Source organism: Sinohyriopsis cumingii, unplaced genomic scaffold (genome assembly GCF_028554795.1).
Source record: "Sinohyriopsis cumingii isolate HCF-2022 unplaced genomic scaffold, ASM2855479v2 utg001953l, whole genome shotgun sequence".
NCBI lineage: Eukaryota > Metazoa > Mollusca > Bivalvia > Unionida > Unionidae > Sinohyriopsis > Sinohyriopsis cumingii.
The window spans coordinates 212,299-236,381 of record NW_028316091.1 but is presented as its reverse complement, the minus strand read 5'-3'; the positions used below and the strand labels follow the sequence as shown (position 1 = coordinate 236,381).

Genomic DNA, 24,083 nt, shown 5'->3' with positions numbered 1-24,083 from the left:
TCTCTCTCTCTGTGGAGCAAGATACGGGTGAAAATCTATGTAAGACGAGCGTATAATATTTTTGTTTGTGTCATACCATTATGTATCTGGACTTATTAATGATAGTAAACCTTACGTCAAACCGACCACAGGATGAGGGAGAGAGAGATACAGACAGAAAGACAGAGAGAGTTTTAAAGTCAAACTTACCAAAGAGAGATAGAGAGGGAGAGAGAGAATTTTGTGATGGGTAGTACTGTTTTTAAAGCAGAAGAATGAATTAGGTCGACTGTACATATATCAAAATGTTTGAATTACCTCTTTTTGGTTAGTAATTTTGCTTAGTTTCTTAGTCTACGCTAATTTCCATGCGCATTGTACGTGAATGGCTGAACGTTGATGTGAACAGCGTAGCTAACTATATGCTTGTAGTGTTCTACTAACGTCATGGAATCAATCTTTCAAGTTTAAATGATAAGTCTATATAATGTGGATTTAATCAATGTGAAGTAGATTAGAAACTCAGATGAGAATAGAATCAACTTATAAATATGCAAGGTGATCGTGAATAGCCACAAAAATCATAAAACTGCATTTTGTAGCAACCCACACTAGGCAGCGATGTATGGAGTTCATTCATTCGGTCAATACACGGTTGCATTTAGTAAACAGGAACTCCATTCAGTGGGGAAATATATCCATTTGTATGTGATATAAATAAAATATAAGTATCGTCTGTACGCTGTATTAATGATATGCCATTTTCATTAAAAGGAAACTCGGCAAGCCTCGCTTCTTTTTAATGAAAAATGTATATATCTGGTTTTGTATCATTAATGCAACATACGTCATATACATAAGAGTAACAAGACAAAAAGATGAGGATATGTGATAAAATATTTGTTTAGGTTTACACCTTACGTTATGGGATGTTCTTCAGTTGAAATGGTAGAACTGAATGTCAGAATCTTTGTGATTTATAAATCAGTGTACACTAATATTGTAAAAACTGATATGGCCGACCAATATTACGCTTAAATGAACATTGCATTTAAGGGAATCCATGCGATTCGAAATCGCATCTATTTGTAACAGATGTGACTGATATTAAACAACTGTTGAACCCAGTTTAAATCGTTGACTTTTCATTTGACAATGTTCCCAACTTAGGAAAAATTCAGTCTTACATCGGCTATTGATGTGTGTACATTGCAAGAGTCGTATTAGTCTCATTACAATCTGGTCCTGTCGATGAAGTTTTTTGCAAGTAAGCTCACTTGATTATGATAGTTCCATTAATTGGTATGCTTTATACATTGATGTACGTGAAATTTAAAGTGTTTTAAAACTTATTTATAATTTTCAAATATATCAGGATAAATATATTTACTCTTAGCATCTCAAGAGCGGAGTATAACATTCTTTCCCATGTGCATGTGTTGCCTACATTTACATAAATATTTCACTCATTCGTTGAGTCCCATTTTACGTGAAGAATCGCTCACTTTAAACCATAACGTTTTTGCTGTACTTTCATCCCAATTGCAGTCAAAGTAGAATATAAACTCGTGGCAATATTATAATCATGTGTGTGAGAGACAGACAAACAGACAGACAGACAGAGGTAGTGAGGTAATAGAAATAAAATAATGATAAAAGCCAATTTATTGTCTTCGATCAAATATGTTTATTGATGTAGTATGTACAAATACTACAAAGATAATAATCGAGATAGGGAGTCATATTCCTTTGGTTTTCTTGTCAGTCCTTGGATCATTTTGTTTTTCTTAATATCTGTAAAAAGGGAACAAATTTAGAGCATTTTCGCAAGTTGACTTGCCCAAACAATACAATATTGATACAATATTCATATTTATCTTGAAGAAACTTTATGGCTACTTCAAATTGAAAGCACAAAGACATGTAATGAGTCAGTAGAAATGAAGTGGATAAGATAATGGTTAAATTGTAAAATGTCGTCATACTGTAATATGTAACAGAATTTTCAAGGATGAATAATATGTATTCTTACTTTTTATGGTGTCTACTGTAACCGTATCCACCATATCCACCATATCCTCCATATCCACCATATCCGCCATAACCTCCATATCCACCATATCCACCATGTCCATGATACCCTCCATATCCACCATGTCCATGATACCCTCCATATCCACGATATCCAGGATACCAGCCATAGCCACTATATCCGCCGTTGCCACCATAACCTCCATATCCGCCACCAAATGAATAGGTAGCAATGGCAGCACCTACTAAGCAGGCTACAAGAACAATTACGGCCTTCATTTTCCTCTGTAAAAGAAAAGTAAGTTCAGAAAATAACAGTTAGCATTGAATGTTTGTTATGGGAGTGTAGTTTAGACGGTAAATAGACGGCAAGTTGATATTACATTTTCTGACTGTTTTAATGAATGAAGACCGGGCTTGAATGTATAGTATTTCAATTGTACGGTGGTGACAACAGTTTTAATTGTACACTAGAAACGCCAAAATAAATATAGTTTTCATTTTGAAGACTAGTCTGTCGCTTATACGTGATTTCACTGGTAACCTTTGATTCGTAAATAAAGTACCTCCTCTACCATCTCCGGAATGCAAAACATATACGTTCCAAGTAAAGGGGTGGCGCTTTAGTGTGATTGACTGTGCAACGTCTTATGCAAACACATTAATATCCAGATTTGCAATACAGTGATACTTGAAAGTATTTGTGTGAGCGGTTCGTATACATTATCTAGAAAAAGGAATCAAGTCGATGGTTGCGAAAGGCCGCATGACCTTTAAATGGAAACGTAATGGGGTTTTCTAAAGTGACTTAAAGTGACAACAATGTTTTAGTGTTATTCTATGTTCTATCTTGTGATAAATAAACTCTAAATATGACGTAAAAGAGTGTATATTCACCTGACAGTGAATTGTTATTTTGTGTGACTCAATGTAATAACTTAGATCAAGCCATGGATAGGTCCGCTATGTGAATGATTGCCACAACGTTTCGTGCTGCTAGGCAGTATGAACAATGATACCCTAGTGGACAATAAAATAATGTTCAACAAGGATATTTAAATAAAATATGACTTGGATTTAGGATCACTTTTTTTCGGTTCTATGAGTAATATATTTTATATCATCTATTTCTATACTCCTGAAATATAAACAAATTAATTAATTGTAAAGATTGGTTGTCATATATACGTATGTATATCTCTTAAAGACAATATAATTCTACATATATTACCGACAGAGTGGTTCTTCTTGTAGAACATATTCTTTTCGTTACAAAATTAAACTGTTTCGTAGCTAGGTGGTACGTAAAATTGATATACAGCCAAATTTAGAGGCTTTCTGTATGTTCTCCCATAGAGACTGGAATGCTGCTAATGGAGCAAACACAAGAATAGGAGACCATTAATATAATTGAAACGTATCATGCGTCCAGGGATGATAATTCAAAAATGTACACGATCATTGGAAAATTGTAAGCATGGCATAAGTTAAAAGAAACATGCGCGTTATATAGGTTATTAACGAACGTTAATTTGCATGTCGCATACAATCACTTACCTGGATGACAACGATGTCAAGAAAATTTTTGAAGTAGGATCAGAAATTTTGCCACCGGACTGGCAACTGCTTGTGCTGAATCGTCAAATATGCAGTCCTTTTATATCGGTGAAGAACTTATTTTGCATGCATGTTAACTTAAGTAAACACGATGATTGATAGTTAATACATTCAGTAAATTAAATAATTGATGACTAAGAAAAACCAAGAAACTTATTTTGTTTATGTTGTTTAATTATATGGATGTCTGGAAATTTCCGTTTGCAATGCAGACATTTTTTGGTTTACAATTATGTAAAATTAATTTATGTGATGGATTTGAAAATTGACTTTTTATGCATTTTCCACTTCATATTTTCACGCAACATTTAGACAAATTTATTCAATACAATGTCTCGATCTATCATGAAGAATTTCCAAAATGAAATATATATGAATTCTTTATACTTTATTTAAAATTACTTTTGCCTGCTAAATTTTTGTGTCGCCTACCAGTGTTACATTGGAGCATGTTAATTTAATAATCTGTTGGTACCTCTCTTCCATATGTCTAAAATGTTTCTTAAATTCTTAATACTATTGTCTTCCCAGCGATCACATTCCAAGCAAATTTAGTAAAGTAAACACCAAAGAGAGAAAAATGTTTGTTTAAAGGTGTGAAGATCATGCTCAAGCTTCTTGAAAATGATTTTCAAAATCTTATTTCAAGGTATAAGGTAAGGCATTCAATTTTGTAAGCGCATTGTTTCATTTATTTTGTGGATAAATGATCATTGATTGTGTTAATAAGAAAAGATGCTGTTCTTCTGCTATTGATTTTATTATTTTTTCTCCAGATCTGGTTAAAATGTTCAAGCCACCAACTATTAGTTATCATACTATTATGGTCGACTCGATGCGGACACACATCCATTTTAACAACGCAAGGAATAATTCTCTTAATTGAATATCCGGACATTGTTAGAATACTACCTCAATTATCAAGGGATTAATTTCGTCTGATACAGCTTTGTTCACTGAAGCAGATTTAGTATGTTAAACTGACAGATTCGTTTGTTTGTTTGCAGGTATGTGTGCACGTGTATTTCACATTGTATGCTATATTTGCTTCACGAATGAAAGATTCGGACAGAACGAAATGATCAGTTCCATTTATTGTTAGTATTTCTAGTCTATGTTAGCTACAAATGTAATGTGTTGAATTTGCTACCTCGCCAACATTATATTGGGCTATTTCTTGAAAGTATAATACATACGAATGTCTCAGGTGCCATATTTAGCTACGGGGGCAGTTGTTTCTATAGGATTCTTTGAGGAATTATTCGCATAGGGTCGAGAGAAAACCAATCATATTGGTCGATTGATGAATCATCGCAGCTTATTAAAGAGCTGTGTTCTTTGAATGCTTAATGCCGATCAGAATAAACGGGATATTAATTAATTTATGTATATATTGTGATCATACGTTTGATATATTGCAAGTAAATGTAGGAAGTGTAGAACCTGCATGATTTTGCTGTTACCAGTTGTTTATTGTGACTCAAAGTACACTCTACTTATAAAGCATATGATCTAGTTTTGTTCATCGAGATATTAAATGATGTTATAATAATTTCTGTCAAAGTTTTGTATTTATTTCATTGATTGTGAATCGATTATTGTCCTAAAAGTTTGTCTATGATGTAACAATTTATTTAAATAACGCGAACCTTTATTGGCTGATTAGCTCATCGTAATACTTGATACAAACAGCTTGTGGCAAATCATATGCAACTCATTTCGTAAAAACATATCACATGTACACTTATCTACAATATGTTTTATACAAAATGCGAATAGACTATTACTCCTGATGCCATGTTATCACTAAACAATGGTAACACAGTGTGTACCGATGGTTCTTCTCATGGTGTTGGAGAAACACGTCAGAATCTGGCACTCTTCACTTCAAATTTACACAGTTAATGGTACTCTATTCTTCCAAACCATTACAAGTAAACCTGTGTCGAAATGTAAGAAAAGAAAGATGAACTAAAACAAAACAATAAAACAACGAAAAATAATCGAAACATATATAATATATAAGGAAGCATAGTAATATAGCAATCGAAAGCGTATACTTTCTAACTAACAATGCTTTATTTGCATTTATGTTCCAAGTGTACAAATATTCCATGCAAGCTTGACAATTTGCATTACGGAGAGACCATACTTGTTTTATCGAAATTAAAGAGATTTCTTCGTATCTCATTTATGAGCGTAGTGAATGTGAATTTCGATTTGCGAGTGTTTGACGATTTCACATATAAATATATTTTTAAATTCCTGACTTTCCCAACTATGGCGTACACATATTTTTAAAAATGTATCACAAAAAGCTTGTCAAATCCAATGTATTAAAAGTTTGTTTTTGTTTTCGGTAGGTCTTCGCCTAATTCCGCGTCGTATATCAATATTTTTAGTGAACTGGATGAACTCTGAGCCCTTTGTTTTTGAGTTCACTTTTTAAATGACATGTATCACCTGTACTTTTGTATACAAAATGGGTACCTTATACTGTACATATCACTCCTATGACTTTTCATGAATATTATACTTATTTGTGAAAGGTGTTGTTTATGATGAATAATTAACCACACTCTTCTTGAAATAGCACATTTATGTCTCATAGTTAATTCCCCGTTGGTGGTCCTCCTGCTCTGCCCACTTTATTGTTTTAATAGATATATACTATTGTAATGTGTTTGACCGTAGTCTTGTATTCAAACCTTCCTCTTGAACATTTAAACGCGGATATCAATTAATGTGTTGCTCTTTGAATTCTGTCGTTGTGGCTAAATGCGTGCAAACAATGAACCTGTGCCACTATAGAGTTATTTTGTAACCACGTGTCTTCGTTATCTGCAAGGAATACCAACTAGTTAACAAATCTTTTATATTGTCAATCTTATGCTCGGTAATCCCCCTCCTATCTTGATTCGCTCGTCATTCGAGATTAAGTACTGCTGTCTTTCAGCAGCTACGTGTTCTACTTATAGCGCAAGCACTAATGCAACTATCGCTATTACTTCAACCCTAACTAAACTACTACTGCAAAGAATGTTGAAGTGAACGATGCCAAGATTAAGGTATGATCGCATAAGGTAGATAAATATCTTTTGAGATAATATAAAATCCCGTCTAGCATTTAACGGTCGAATTTCATGGTTTGTAATAAGAAGCGATTGTAATAAAAGTAATCCATTAAGGTTACAAAACTTAAATAAATTGAATTCGTTTATTACCGAGAAATGTATGCCGATGATAGTTCAAGCACTCATATTTTATCAGGATTAACTATCACCTCTGCATTTGATCTGACATATTAATATTACGACATATGATACAAATCCAAATAACCTAAAGCTCTTTGATTTGTATAATTAGCAAGTGGCTCCTATGAATACATAAACTAGATAACCAATTTTAAAAATTCACGTTGTCGGTTTGAAAACTTTATATATATAAAACCATGTTTACTATTTTCAAAATATGTGTGAATCAGTGACATGATTATGAAAAACTCGTCATGCTATCTTAAGCTTCAGTTATTGAATTATTTAGTATTGACATTTATTTCATTTAAAATAAGCATATTTAATTCATACAAATTACAGTATTAGAGACTGACGCGCATTGCTTCAGGTACCTTGGGAGAAAGCATTGTTCCTATCACGCGATCTTGCCATACCATATCACGTTTTCTTGTCTTGTATTATTTATTTGAGTAAAATATGCGGTATGTTGTCATTGTATGAGCGGAGTCATACAAATGTATTCTTCTGCGAGTAGTCATGTTCCACTCAAGATTCGTTCTTATCATCTGATCAATAGTACTAAATGCATACTAATTACATCTAGTGATAGTGTACATTATGTCCTGATTCCTGTCTGGTATTGACGAATGCAATATTTTGGCTGGGAAATAATTAAGAGGATTACTTCATTAACACTGATTGATGAATCCTTAGCTCATGTTTGTAAAGTTGTACCTTGTTTATAAATATTGATTCAAACTGAAAATTGGACCATGGTCACGTTTGCTAATTTGATGAAACATTTAGTTACGAAGAGACCAAATTTGAAAAAACTGTATGATCCTTTTGATGTCTTATATTTTGAAAAGAATATTTTTTAAACGAAGTTATCAATACCTGAATGAAAAACACTAGACTTGTTTTTATGAAGATAAATGAATTTAGTTTAATGACTTGGTCCTCTTTACAGACAGACGCCTATGGAGCCGAAGTTTCAATACACATCATTTCCTTATTTACAAGTGGTTATGGATAGTTCTTTTCAATGTAATATGGATATTAGGTTACAAATCACAAGTCTCTTCATCCATATCAAGCGCGAACTACTTAACGTAATACATAGTCACGTGTCCACTTTTCCCACTACGTTGAAATGCAAAGTATCCACAATTTCTTGACATAATGGTAAAATAGACGCTGGCTATCGTACATACTAATGAAAAATACAATTGTCTCATTGAAAGAAAGAAACCGGATTTGCCAGTTAGGCATATCAGTGGAAACATTTTTCTATGACATTTATCAAACACAAACTCCTTACAGTAGGCTAAGTGAACGCTGTCCCTTGGTTCGCCTATAGATTTTGGACCGAGTCTGGTTGCCTTTGTTTAGACAGAATTCAGGTCATCGCTGTAGTCGTATCGCAATTGCCGATCAGAGGCTCGAGTTATGCATAACAGCTGCTGGAGTCATTTAGATTGACCTGTAACCGTTCTTGAGGCAGCTCAGCCCTAGGGACCCAAGAAATGTTGGCATTATGGGTTTTGAGCTGTATGCAGACTGTACGAACCTGCACTGCCAGATAGCCATTGAGATTTTGAGTGGTGTAAAGATTGATCTCAAAAGAGAATGGTTTTGGGACGACTATTATTGCATGGATGAAAGGTTGCGTTGTCGCCTGCAACAGCGGAGTACCGATATATTAGTGTATGCATCGTAACTGCGAAAACTCCTTCTGAGGCAATACTGTAGTTGTACATTCCATGAAAGACTCATGTGGTTAGGTGCGGGCCAGCCAGTACACCAAAATGAGTTTATATTTTCCTATTCGAACCTAAAAGCAACAAATGTTTTGAACTGAGATAAATTTGGCTCGTCTCTATAAAATGTACATATATCAATGTATGATTTTACATGTAGATTGATCACTTTAATTGTATCAGATTTTGACATTTTGAACTTTTACATGTTAACAAGAAAACCCTAACCAGTCCCCGTCTGCTAAATTTCCAAGGGAAAATTCCATTGCAATTTTCGAAGTGGGTATCTCGTTATTTCCCGTCTATTTTTCACATATAACAATACAAACCGTTTTGTTTCTTGTAATGGTATACACATCAATATTTAATAAGGATATTGCAGATTTCAATCATAATTGATATACAACTTATTTGTGCAGGATTTTATAATTAAAAATAATATTAATCGAGAATCTGTTTTTTAAACTAAGGAACATATCCAGAAACCATCATCATTAATAAAGAAATTCACTAATCTAATGCTATGAGAAAGAATGTTTTGTAAAACACAGTTTTGCCATCTAGCGCTATAGGTAGTGCCAAAAACTTTCGGTTGTGACTTTTTAATGATTTAAGATAGATCAAAATATACTTCAATGACATCTGACTAAGCTGTTTTGAAAATCCTTTCCAGTGACTTGAGAAATTCTGTTAAAATCCTGTTAAAAAACAAACAAATGAAAAGAAAAAATTATCAATACTCGATACGGAAAACCGTATGAAACATTTGTAATTAAAGTAATCTGACAATATTGTTTCTAAGCGATGTTATTTTCAACGAAAACAGAGACATACATACATACATATATATATATATATATATATATATATATATATATATATATATATATATATAGCAACATGTCTGGCAACCTAAAGGAACAAGTCTTTTAAAAAAGTCATTGTTACCACCGTATGACATTAATTTTTTTTACGGACATGAAGAAACAAATATTGTGAAATTAACCACCCAAAAATCCTAAATTTATATCTGAATTTCAAAAATATAGACCATTTCTTATGAAGTCCAATACTGAATGTGATGACGCACCAATAGTCATGAATGTGACTATGTAACAGTAGTCTTGTGATATAACATTGTTAAATTCCAGAATGTCTTTGAATGAATTCACGTTACTCACAAAAGAGTGCTTAAATCCCAAATATCAATAAGCACTTTGTACTACCAACGAATAGTTTAAACAAATAATTCCTCTCAAATTGCTGAACACATCTAAAACAGATTCCACAAATACTTGTCTTAAAATGGGGATGAATAATTTTGATGTAAACAAGCTTGTATTAAAAGCTAAATCACAATAAAATGTCCACGACTAAACTCAGCCCATCAAATTCTTGAGCACGCTCGATGTTATATAAATTATATATATATTGGGGGTATCATCCTAGTTTGATCTTTTCAGACCACTTTAAGGGAGTCACCCTGCCCTAATGGTATTGTTGCCTGAAAGCTTTTCGTTATATGTTGGTAGTGTTATGTTGTAGAAAAGTTATTATCACTTTTATTCTATATTTGGTTTCTATATTTGTGTTGGTTATTTTATTGGTTTGATTTTAGCACATTGTAAAGCATGCAAATAATGCTAAACCTTGAGCTCAGATATCAATAAAAAGATCATTATTTGTAAATTACAAAACAAGACAAAAAATAGATTGACAATATAACTTCAAAAGAAACAATCAAGGTCCGGAACTCAAATCCATGTAAACAATTTGTTCATCAAATTATTTTTAACCTAAGTGTATAATTTACAACCATATATAAAATTGTATACTTAATATGATGTTTACAGATTTCTCTACATCTACAGTCGTGGATTAACGATACGCGCACAATATATCGAAAGTGGTCTAAAAAGGGACGGTTTAAATAACTAGTTTCTTATGATGTGTGATGTTAAACGACATGCGCTAAGATATGAAATTAGTGGATATAATAATATAGCTAACACACTCATATCGTTCACCATCTTATTAGTTTACATATACAAATTACATTATGAGATGTTCATCCATTGAAATGGTAAAATTGAAGTCCATTTTCACTATAATTCATAAAACAGTGTGAACAAATTATTTAAAAAAACCGACATGGGCGACCAATGGTACATTTATATGAGCGATGAATGGAAGTGGATCGTAATGGCTCAATATCTGCTCTTTTAGTGATTCAAAACCAGATCTATTTACAAGAACTGTGACTGGGTTTCTTGCATTTTAGGTAAAACAATGAATAGTTCAGTTTGAAGCTGGTATTGTGTCATACATGATATGAATTGCATCACATAATTCTTAGAAGTCATGGATGATGCAATCATAACTAAGCTTACATCAACCTGCTGAACAAATTGCCCCACATCAGCTTCAGAAATCATACAGTGTCGTGCTCTCTGATTTGTCAGTGTTTGATGTTGCAAAGGGACCCATTTCTCTTTAGCCAAAGTGAGCAGAGATGCCTAGTACTTGCGTGAACAATGCAGATAACTTCTGCTATGTTTGTGGTGAAGTGACTTTTGCATAACAAAAGTGCAGTATAACCACTATGGTTAAAAAACATATCACCTTTATTTTGGCTGAAACCTTGGAGATCAGGACAATGTGCAACACATCTTCGCCAGTGGTTGAACAGGAAAAGGAAATGTATGTCCTTTGTTACCACCGTATATATATCAGACAGATCCGAAAATGATATCAATGGATTATATATGAGAGTACATGATAATTGTTGGCGTAATTAATATTTAATACAAATAATACTATCATATCAATGTTTTCGCACTCTATGGAGATTCGAACCCAGGTCCGCGTATAAACGGCACCAATTGCCCTGCCTGCATACACCAGCCCCTATTCCATCACGACTAAGCACCCAGCACCAAAAATGATACCACATAATCGGTGTTACACACACTCGCGTGCAGTAGACACACCTACAAGACGACGAAGTAATTAATTCCAATATATTTACATACTCATTCGGAATTCGTATGTGATTGTATGTATGTATGTATGTATCTATGTATGTATGTATGTATGTATGTATGTATGTATGTATGTATGTATGTATGTATGTATGTGTGTGTGTATGTATGTATGTATGTATGGATGGATGTATATGTGTGTGTGTGTGTGCGTGCGTGCGTGCGTGCGTCCTTGTTTGCGTTCGTGCATGGATGAATGCATGCATGCATGTATGTATGTATGTATGTATGTATGTATGTATGTATGTATGTATTGATAGATAGATAGATATGTTTATACGTTAAAAATAACATGTTCTTTGAAGTGTTGTAAAAAAGCAATTTAATATACCAATATTATTGGTATTTCAAAATGTGATTCGCCCATGGCGCAATAATGTGCATATATAAACATTCTCTCAACCGTGTGCTGTTCTTCCAAACATTCATCTTTATTGACGTATGAAAATAACGATACAATGTATGAATAATCCCCTTTTTCTAAATAAATTTAATATGGTTTACAATTTCAATACTTTATGCTTTTTGTTCCACCCTCCCGTCTCATGCACAACGGATAAATGCGCGCAGAAATTCGGAGTGAGAGAGTAAAATAATTAGGGATGGATGAAAACCATAAAATTGAACTTACACGAGGCAAACTACAAAATTATTTGCTTCGTCGTAACGATATATGTTGACTTTCCTTGGGATTAATCTACAGTGTTTATATAATCGATAATATAAATGTGCTAACCCTGTCGACATTATACGGTGAGTTTCTCGGTTACGTGGTACACATGTTGTGATGTATTGAATGTTTTGATGTTGTTGTTCTTTCAAAAAACCTATTATAAAGTTCTAAGAATTGCGTATCATAAGTTAAATATCAAAATGTCCAAAGGAAACTACCCCCTCCGTCTCCCTCTCTCTCTCGCTCTCTCTCTCTCGCTCTCTCTCTCTCTCTGTGGAGCAAGATACGGGTGAAAATCTATGTAAGACGAGCGTATAATATTTTTGTTTGTGTCATACCATTATGTATCTGGACTTATTAATGATAGTAAACCTTACGTCAAACCGACCACAGGATGAGGGAGAGAGAGATACAGACAGAAAGACAGAGAGAGTTTTAAAGTCAAACTTACCAAAGAGAGATAGAGAGGGAGAGAGAGAATTTTGTGATGGGTAGTACTGTTTTTAAAGCAGAAGAATGAATTAGGTCGACTGTACATATATCAAAATGTTTGAATTACCTCTTTTTGGTTAGTAATTTTGCTTAGTTTCTTAGTCTACGCTAATTTCCATGCGCATTGTACGTGAATGGCTGAACGTTGATGTGAACAGCGTAGCTAACTATATGCTTGTAGTGTTCTACTAACGTCATGGAATCAATCTTTCAAGTTTAAATGATAAGTCTATATAATGTGGATTTAATCAATGTGAAGTAGATTAGAAACTCAGATGAGAATAGAATCAACTTATAAATATGCAAGGTGATCGTGAATAGCCACAAAAATCATAAAACTGCATTTTGTAGCAACCCACACTAGGCAGCGATGTATGGAGTTCATTCATTCGGTCAATACACGGTTGCATTTAGTAAACAGGAACTCCATTCAGTGGGGAAATATATCCATTTGTATGTGATATAAATAAAATATAAGTATCGTCTGTACGCTGTATTAATGATATGCCATTTTCATTAAAAGGAAACTCGGCAAGCCTCGCTTCTTTTTAATGAAAAATGTATATATCTGGTTTTGTATCATTAATGCAACATACGTCATATACATAAGAGTAACAAGACAAAAAGATGAGGATATGTGATAAAATATTTGTTTAGGTTTACACCTTACGTTATGGGATGTTCTTCAGTTGAAATGGTAGAACTGAATGTCAGAATCTTTGTGATTTATAAATCAGTGTACACTAATATTGTAAAAACTGATATGGCCGACCAATATTACGCTTAAATGAACATTGCATTTAAGGGAATCCATGCGATTCGAAATCGCATCTATTTGTAACAGATGTGACTGATATTAAACAACTGTTGAACCCAGTTTAAATCGTTGACTTTTCATTTGACAATGTTCCCAACTTAGGAAAAATTCAGTCTTACATCGGCTATTGATGTGTGTACATTGCAAGAGTCGTATTAGTCTCATTACAATCTGGTCCTGTCGATGAAGTTTTTTGCAAGTAAGCTCACTTGATTATGATAGTTCCATTAATTGGTATGCTTTATACATTGATGTACGTGAAATTTAAAGTGTTTTAAAACTTATTTATAATTTTCAAATATATCAGGATAAATATATTTACTCTTAGCATCTCAAGAGCGGAGTATAACATTCTTTCCCATGTGCATGTGTTGCCTACATTTACATAAATATTTCACTCATTCGTTGAGTCCCATTTTACGTGAAGAATCGCTCACTTTAAACCATAACGTTTTTGCTGTACTTTCATCCCAATTGCAGTCAAAGTAGAATATAAACTCGTGGCAATATTATAATCATGTGTGTGAGAGACAGACAAACAGACAGACAGACAGAGGTAGTGAGGTAATAGAAATAAAATAATGATAAAAGCCAATTTATTGTCTTCGATCAAATATGTTTATTGATGTAGTATGTACAAATACTACAAAGATAATAATCGAGATAGGGAGTCATATTCCTTTGGTTTTCTTGTCAGTCCTTGGATCATTTTGTTTTTCTTAATATCTGTAAAAAGGGAACAAATTTAGAGCATTTTCGCAAGTTGACTTGCCCAAACAATACAATATTGATACAATATTCATATTTATCTTGAAGAAACTTTATGGCTACTTCAAATTGAAAGCACAAAGACATGTAATGAGTCAGTAGAAATGAAGTGGATAAGATAATGGTTAAATTGTAAAATGTCGTCATACTGTAATATGTAACAGAATTTTCAAGGATGAATAATATGTATTCTTACTTTTTATGGTGTCTACTGTAACCGTATCCACCATATCCACCATATCCTCCATATCCACCATATCCGCCATAACCTCCATATCCACCATATCCACCATGTCCATGATACCCTCCATATCCACCATGTCCATGATACCCTCCATATCCACGATATCCAGGATACCAGCCATAGCCACCATATCCGCCGTTGCCACCATAACCTCCATATCCGCCACCAAATGAATAGGTAGCAATGGCAGCACCTACTAAGCAGGCTACAAGAACAATTACGGCCTTCATTTTCCTCTGTAAAAGAAAAGTAAGTTCAGAAAATAACAGTTAGCATTGAATGTTTGTTATGGGAGTGTAGTTTAGACGGTAAATAGACGGCAAGTTGATATTACATTTTCTGACTGTTTTAATGAATGAAGACCGGGCTTGAATGTACAGTATTTCAATTGTACGGTGGTGACAAGTTTTAATTGTACACTAGAAACGCCAAAATAAATATAGTTTTCATTTTGAAGACTAGTCTGTCGCTTATACGTGATTTCACTGGTAACCTTTGATTCGTAAATAAAGTACCTCCTCTACCATCTCCGGAATGCAAAACATATACGTTCCAAGTAAAGGGGTGGCGCTTTAGTGTGATTGACTGTGCAACGTCTTATGCAAACACATTAATATCCAGATTTGCAATACAGTGATACTTGAAAGTATTTGTGTGAGCGGTTCGTATACATTATCTAGAAAAAGGAATCAAGTCGATGGTTGCGAAAGGCCGCATGACCTTTAAATGGAAACGTAATGGGGTTTTCTAAAGTGACTTAAAGTGACAACAATGTTTTAGTGTTATTCTATGTTCTATCTTGTGATAAATAAACTCTAAATATGACGTAAAAGAGTGTATATTCACCTGACAGTGAATTGTTATTTTGTGTGACTCAATGTAATAACTTAGATCAAGCCATGGATAGGTCCGCTATGTGAATGATTGCCACAACGTTTCGTGCTGCTAGGCAGTATGAACAATGATACCCTAGTGGACAATAAAATAATGTTCAACAAGGATATTTAAATAAAATATGACTTGGATTTAGGATCACTTTTTTTCGGTTCTATGAGTAATATATTTTATATCATCTATTTCTATACTCCTGAAATATAAACAAATTAATTAATTGTAAAGATTGGTTGTCATATATACGTATGTATATCTCTTAAAGACAATATAATTCTACATATATTACCGACAGAGTGGTTCTTCTTGTAGAACATATTCTTTTCGTTACAAAATTAAACTGTTTCGTAGCTAGGTGGTACGTAAAATTGATATACAGCCAAATTTAGAGGCTTTCTGTATGTTCTCCCATAGAGACTGGAATGCTGCTAATGGAGCAAACACAAGAATAGGAGACCATTAATATAATTGAAACGTATCATGCGTCCAGGGATGATAATTCAAAAATGTACACGATCATTGGAAAATTGTAAGCATGGCATAAGTTAAAAGAAACATGCGCGTTATATAGGTTATTAACGAACGTTAATTTGCATGTCGCATACAATCACTTACCTGGATGACAACGATGTCAAGAAAATTTTTGAAGTAGGATCAGAAATTTTGCCACCGGACTGGCAACTGCTTGTGCTGAATCGTCAAATATGCAGTCCTTTTATATCCGTGAAGAACTTATTTTGCATGCATGTTAACTTAAGTAAACACGATGATTGATAGTTAATACATTCAGTAAATTAAATAATTGATGACTAAGAAAAACCAAGAAACTTATTTTGTTTATGTTGTTTAATTATATGGATGTCTGGAAATTTCCGTTTGCAATGCAGACATTTTTTGGTTTACAATTATGTAAAATTAATTTATGTGATGGATTTGAAAATTGACTTTTTATGCATTTTCCACTTCATATTTTCACGCAACATTTAGACAAATTTATTCAATACAATGTCTCGATCTATCATGAAGAATTTCCAAAATGAAATATATATGAATTCTTTATACTTTATTTAAAATTACTTTTGCCTGCTAAATTTTTGTGTCGCCTACCAGTGTTACATTGGAGCATGTTAATTTAATAATCTGTTGGTACCTCTCTTCCATATGTCTAAAATGTTTCTTAAATTCTTAATACTATTGTCTTCCCAGCGATCACATTCCAAGCAAATTTAGTAAAGTAAACACCAAAGAGAGAAAAATGTTTGTTTAAAGGTGTGAAGATCATGCTCAAGCTTCTTGAAAATGATTTTCAAAATCTTATTTCAAGGTATAAGGTAAGGCATTCAATTTTGTAAGCGCATTGTTTCATTTATTTTGTGGATAAATGATCATTGATTGTGTTAATAAGAAAAGATGCTGTTCTTCTGCTATTGATTTTATTATTTTTTCTCCAGATCTGGTTAAAATGTTCAAGCCACCAACTATTAGTTATCATACTATTATGGTCGACTCGATGCGGACACACATCCATTTTAACAACGCAAGGAATAATTCTCTTAATTGAATATCCGGACATTGTTAGAATACTACCTCAATTATCAAGGGATTAATTTCGTCTGATACAGCTTTGTTCACTGAAGCAGATTTAGTATGTTAAACTGACAGATTCGTTTGTTTGTTTGCAGGTATGTGTGCACGTGTATTTCACATTGTATGCTATATTTGCTTCACGAATGAAAGATTCGGACAGAACGAAATGATCAGTTCCATTTATTGTTAGTATTTCTAGTCTATGTTAGCTACAAATGTAATGTGTTGAATTTGCTACCTCGCCAACATTATATTGGGCTATTTCTTGAAAGTATAATACATACGAATGTCTCAGGTGCCATATTTAGCTACGGGGGCAGTTGTTTCTATAGGATTCTTTGAGGAATTATTCGCATAGGGTCGAGAGAAAACCAATCATATTGGTCGATTGATGAATCATCGCAGCTTATTAAAGAGCTGTGTTCTTTGAATGCTTAATGCCGATCAGAATAAACGGGATATTAATTAATTTATGTATATAATACAATTATTGCATATATTGTGATCATACGTTTGATATATTGCAAGTAAATGTAGGAAGTGTAGAACCTGCATGATTTTGCTGTTACCAGTTGTTTATTGTGACTCAAAGTACACTCTACTTATAAAGCATATGATCTAGTTTTGTTCATCGAGATATTAAATGATGTTATAATAATTTCTGTCAAAGTTTTGTATTTATTTTATTGATTGTGGATCGATTATTGTCCTAAAAGTTTGTCTATGATGTAACAATTTATTTAAATAACGCGAACCTTTATTGGCTGATTAGCTCATCGTAATACTTGATACAAACAGCTTGTGGCAAATCATATGCAACTCATTTCGTAAAAACATATCACATGTACACTTATCTAGAATATGTTTTATACAAAATGCGAATAGACTATTACTCCTGATGCCATGTTAACACTAAACAATGGTAACACAGTGTGTACCGATGGTTCTTCTCATGGTGTTGGAGAAACACGTCAGAATCTGGCACTCTTCACTTCAAATTTACACAGTTAATGGTACTCTATTCTTCCAAACCATTACAAGTAAACCTGTGTCGAAATGTAAGAAAAGAAAGTTGAACTAAAACAAAACAACAAAACAACGAAAAATAATCGAAGCATATATAATATATAAGGAAGCATAGTAATATAGCAATCGAAAGCGTATACTTTCTAACTAACAATGCTTTATTTGCATTTATGTTCCAAGTGTACAAATATTCCATGCAAGCTTGACAATTTGCATTACGGAGAGACCATACTTGTTTTATCGAAATTAAAGAGATTTCTTCGTATCTCATTTATGAGCGTAGTGAATGTGAATTTCGATTTGCGAGTGTTTGACGATTTCACATATAAATATATTTTTAAATTCCTGACTTTCCCAACTATGGCGTACACATATTTTTAAAAAGGTATCACAAAAAGCTTGTCAAATCCAATGTATTAAAAGTTTGTTTTTGTTTTCGGTAGGTCTTCGCCTAATTCAGCGTCGTATATCAATATTTTTTGTGAACTGGATGAACTCTGAGCCCTTTGTTTTTGAGTTCACTTTTTAAATGACATGTATCACCTGTACTTTTGTATACAAAATGGGTACCTTATACTGTACATATCACTCCTATGACTTTTCATGAATATTATACTTATTTGTGAAAGGTGTTGTTTATGATCAATAATTAACCACACTCTTCTTGAAATAGCACATTTTTGTCTCATAGTTAATTCCCCGTTGGTGGTCCTCCTGCTCTGCCCACTTTATTGTTTTAATAGATATATACTATTGTAATGTGTTTGACCGTAGTCTTGTATTCAAACCTTCCTCTTGAACATTTAAACGCGGATATCAATTAATGTGTTGCTCTTTGAATTCTGTCGTTGTGGCTAAATGCGTGCAAACAATGAACCTGTGCCACTATAGAGTTATTTTGTAACCACGTGTCTTCGTTATCTGCAAGGAATACCAACTAGTTAACAAATCTTTTATATTATCAATCTTATGCTCGGTAATCCCCCTCCTACCTTGATTCGCTCGTCATTCGAGATTAAGTACTGCTGTCTTTCAGCAGCTACGTGTTCTACTTATAGCGCAAGCACTAATGCAACTATCGCTATTACTTCAACCCTAACTAAACTACTACTGCAAAGAATGTTGAAGTGAACGATGCCAAGATTAAGGTATGATCGCATAAGGTAGATAAATATCTTTTGAGATAATATAAAATCCCGTCTAGCATTTAACGGTCGAATTTCATGGTTTGTAATAAGAAGCGATTGTAATAAAAGTAATCCATTAAGGTTACAAAACTTAAATAAATTGAATTCGTTTATTACCGAGAAATGTATGCCGATGATAGTTCAAGCACTCATATTTTATCAGGATTAACCATCACCTCTGCATTTGATCTGACATATTAATATTACGACATATGATACAAATCCAAATAACCTAAAGCTCTTTGATTTGTATAATTAGCAAGTGGCTCCTATGAATACATAAACTAGATAACCAATTTTAAAAATTCACGTTGCGGTTTGAAAACTTTATATATATAAAACCATGTTTACTATTTTCAAAATATGTGTGAATCAGTGACATGATTATGAAAAACTCGTCATGCTATCTTAAGCTTCAGTTATTGAATTATTTAGTATTCACATTTATTTCATTTAAAATAAGCATATTTAATTCATACAAATTACAGTATTAGAGACTGACGCGCATTGCTTCAGGTACCTTGGGAAAAAGCATTGTTCCTATCACGCGATCTTGCCATACCATATCACGTTTTCTTGTCTTGTATTATTTATTTGAGTAAAATATGCGGTATGTTGTCATTGTATGAGCGGAGTCATACAAATGTATTCTTCTGCGAGTAGTCATGTTCCACTCAAGATTCGTTCTTATCATCTGATCAGTAGTACTAAATGCATACTAATTACATCTAGTGATAGTGTACATTATGTCCTGATTCCTGTCTGGTATTGACGAATGCAATATTTTGGCTGGGAAATAATTAAGAGGATTACTTCATTAACACTGATTGATGAATCCTTAGCTCATGTTTGTAAAGTTGTACCTTGTTTATAAATATTGATTCAGACTTAAAATTGGACCATGGTCACGTTTGCTAATTTGATGAAACATTTAGTTACGAAGAGACCAAATTTGAAAAAACTGTATGATCCTTTTGATGTCTTATATTTTGAAAAGAATATTTTTTAAACGAAGTTATCAATACCTGAATGAAAAACACTAGACTTGTTTTTATGAAGATAAATGAATTTAGTTTAATGACTTGGTCCTCTTTACAGACAGACGCCTATGGAGCAGAAGTTTCAATACACATCATTTCCATATTTACAAGTGGTTATGGATAGTTCTTTTCAATGTAATATGGATATTAGGTTACAAATCACAAGTCTCTTCATCCATATCAAGCGCGAACTACTTAACGTAATACATAGTCACGTGTCCACTTTTCCCACTACGTTGAAATGCAAAGTATCCACAATTTCTTGACATAATGGTAAAATAGACGCTGGCTATCGTACATACTAATGAAAAATACAATTGTCTCATTGAAAGAAAGAAACCGGATTTGCCAGTTAGGCATATCAGTGGAGACATTTTTGTATGACATTTATCAAACACAAACTCCTTACAGTAGGCTAAGTGAACGCTGTCCCTTGGTTCGCCTATAGATTTTGGACCGAGTCTGGTTGCCTTTGTTTAGACAGAATTCAGGTCATCGCTGTAGTCGTATCGCAATTGCCGATCAGAGGCTCGAGGTATGCATAACAGCTGCTGAAGTCATTTAGATTGACCTGTAACCGTTCTTGAGGCAGCTCAGCCCTAGGGACCCAAGAAATGTTGGCATTATGGGTTTTGAGCTGTATGCAGACTGTACGAACCTGCACTGCCAGATAGCCATTGAGATTGTGAGTGGTGTAAAGATTGATCTCAAAGGAGAATGGCTTTGGGACGACTATTATCGCATGGATGAAAGGTTGCGTTGTCGCCTGCAACAGCGGAGTACCGATATATTAGTGTATGCATCGTAACTGCGAAAACTCCTTCTGAGGCAATAATGTAGTTGTACATTCCATGAAAGACTCATGTGGTTAGGTGCGGGCCAGCCAGTACACCAAAATGAGTTTATATTTTCCTATTCGAATCTAAAAGCAACAAATGTTTTGAACTGAGATAAATTTGGCTCGTTTCTATAAAATGTACATATATCAATGTATGATTTTACATGTAGATTGATCACTTTAATTGTGTCAGATTTTGACATTTTGAACTTTTACATGTTAACAAGAAAACCCTAACCAGTCCCCGTCTGCTAAATTTCCAAGGTGAAAATTCCATTGCAATTTTCGAAGTGGGTATCTCGTTATTTCCCGTCTATTTTTCACATATAACAATACAAACCGTTTTGTTTCTTGTAATGGTATACACATCAATATTTAATAAGGATATTGCAGATTTCAATCATAATTGATATACAACTTATTTGTGCAGGATTTTATAATTAAAAATAATATTAATCGAGAATCTGTTTTTTAAACTAAGGAACATATCCAGAAACCATCATCATTAATAAAGAAATTCACTAATCTAATGCTATGAGAAAGAATGTTTTGTAAAACACAGTTTTGCCATCTAGCGCTATAGGTAGTGCCAAAAACTTTCGGTTGTGACTTTTTAATGATCTAAGATAGATCAAAATATACTTCAATGACATCTGACTAAGCTGTTTTGAAAATCCTTTCCAGTGACTTGAGAAATTCTGTTAAAATCCTGTTAAAAAACAAAGAAATGAAAAGAAAAAAATTATCAATACTCGATACGGAAAACTGTATGAAACATTTGTAATTAGAGTAATCTGACAATATTGTTTCTAAGCGATGTTATTTTCAACGAAAACAGAGACATACATACATACATATATATATTGCTGAACACATCTAAAACAGATTCCACAAATACTTGTCTTAAAATGGGGATGAATAATTTTGATGTAAACAAGCTTGTATTAAAAGCTAAATCACAATAAAATGTCCACGACTAAACTCAGCCCATCAAATTCTTGAGCACGCTCTATGTTATTTAAATTATATATATATTGCGGGTATCATCCTAGTTTGATCTTTTCAGACCACTTTAAGGGAGTCACCCTGCCCTAATGGTATTGTTGCCTGAAAGCTTTTCGTTATATGTTGGTAGTGTTATGTTGTAGAAAAGTTATTATTACATTTATTCTATATTTGGTTTCTATATTTGTGTTGGTTATTTTATTGGTTTGATTTCAGCACATTGTAAAGCATGCAAATAATGCTAAACCTTGAGCTCAGATATCAATAAAAAGATCATTATTTGTAAATTACAAAACAAGACAAAAAATAGATTGACAATATAACTTCAAAAGAAACAATCAAGGTCCGGAACTCAAATCCATGTTAACAATTTGTTCATCAAATTAATTTTAACCTAAGTGTATAATTTACAACCATATATAAAAGTTATATATTTAATATGATGTTTACAGATTTCTCTACATCTTCAGTGGTGGATTAACGATACGCGCACAATATATAGAAAGTGGTCTAAAAAGGGACGGTTTAAATAACTAGTTTCTTATGATGTGTGATGTTAAACGACATGCGCTAAGATATGAAATTAGTGGATATAATAATATAGCTAACACACTCATATCGTTCACCATCTTATTAGTTTACATATACAAATTACATTATGAGATGTTCATCCGTTCAAATGGTAAAATTGAAGTCCATTTTCACTATAATTCATAAAACACTGTGAACAAATTATTTAAAAAAACCGACATGGGCGACCAATGGTACATTTATATGAGCGATGAATGGAAGTGGATCGTAATGGCTCAAAATCTGCTCTTTTAGTGATTCAAAACCAGATCTATTTACAAGAACTGTGACTGGGTTTCTTGCATTTAAGGTAAATAAATGAATAGTTCAGTTTGAAGCTTTTATTGTGTCATACATGATATGAATTGCATCACATAATTCTTAGAAGTCATGGATGATGCAATCATAACTAAGCTTACATCAACCTGCTGAACAAATTGCCCCACATCAGCTTCAGAAATCATACAGTGTCGTGCTCTCTGATTTGTCAGTGTTTGATGTTGCAAAGGGACCCATTTCTCTTTAGCCAAAGTGAGCAGAGATGCCTAGTACTTGCGTGAACAATGCAGATAACTTCTGCTATGTTTGTGGTGAAGTGACTTTTGCATAACAAAAGTGCAGTATAACCACTATGGTTAAAAAACATATCACCTTTATTTTGGCTGAAACCTTGGAGATCAGGACAATGTGCAACACATCTTCGCCAGTGGTTGAACAGGAAAAGGAAAGGTATGTCCTTTGTTACCACTGTATATATATCAGACAGATCCGAAAGTGATATCAATGGATTATATATGAGAGTACATGATAATTGTTGGCGTAATTAATATTTAATACAAATAATACTATCATATCAATGTTTTCGCACTCTATGGAGATTCGAACCCAGGTTCGCGTATAAACGGCACCAATTGTCCTGGCTGCATACACCAGCCCCTATTCCATCACGACTAAGTACCCAGCACCAAAAATGATACCACATAATCGGTGTTATACACACTCGCGTGCAGCAGACACACCTACAAGACGACGAAGTAATTAATTCCCATATATTTACATACTCATTCGGGATTCGTATGTGATTGTATGTATGTATGTATGTATGTATGTATGTATGTATGTATGTATGTATGTGTGTGTGTGTGTATGTATGTATGTATGGATGGATGGATGGATGGATGGATGTGTGTGTGTGTGTGTGTGCGTGCGTGCGTGCGTCCTTGTCTGCGTTCGTGCATGGATGAATGAATGCATGCATGCATGCATGCATGTATGTATGTA

At 33.5% G+C, this 24,083-nt stretch overlaps 1 long non-coding RNA gene and 2 pseudogenes across 4 annotated transcripts in view; all 3 read right to left on the bottom strand.

The window, feature by feature from the left end:
• The window catches only part of LOC149771308 (uncharacterized), a 319,229-nt gene that overhangs the window by 246,360 nt on the left and 48,786 nt on the right, over window positions 1–24,083 (bottom strand). The gene's annotated exons all lie outside the window — the stretch shown is intronic.
• Window positions 1,643–3,634, bottom strand: LOC149771311 (uncharacterized; annotated as a pseudogene). The gene is made up of 3 exons (XR_016418339.1): window positions 3,568–3,634; window positions 2,012–2,293; window positions 1,643–1,773 (listed from the first exon to the last, which is right to left on the bottom strand). The product of XR_016418339.1 is annotated as an uncharacterized LOC149771311 (transcript).
• On the bottom strand, window positions 14,242–16,303 carry LOC149771310 (uncharacterized; annotated as a pseudogene). The gene is made up of 3 exons (XR_016418337.1): window positions 16,165–16,303; window positions 14,611–14,894; window positions 14,242–14,372 (listed from the first exon to the last, which is right to left on the bottom strand). The product of XR_016418337.1 is annotated as an uncharacterized LOC149771310 (transcript).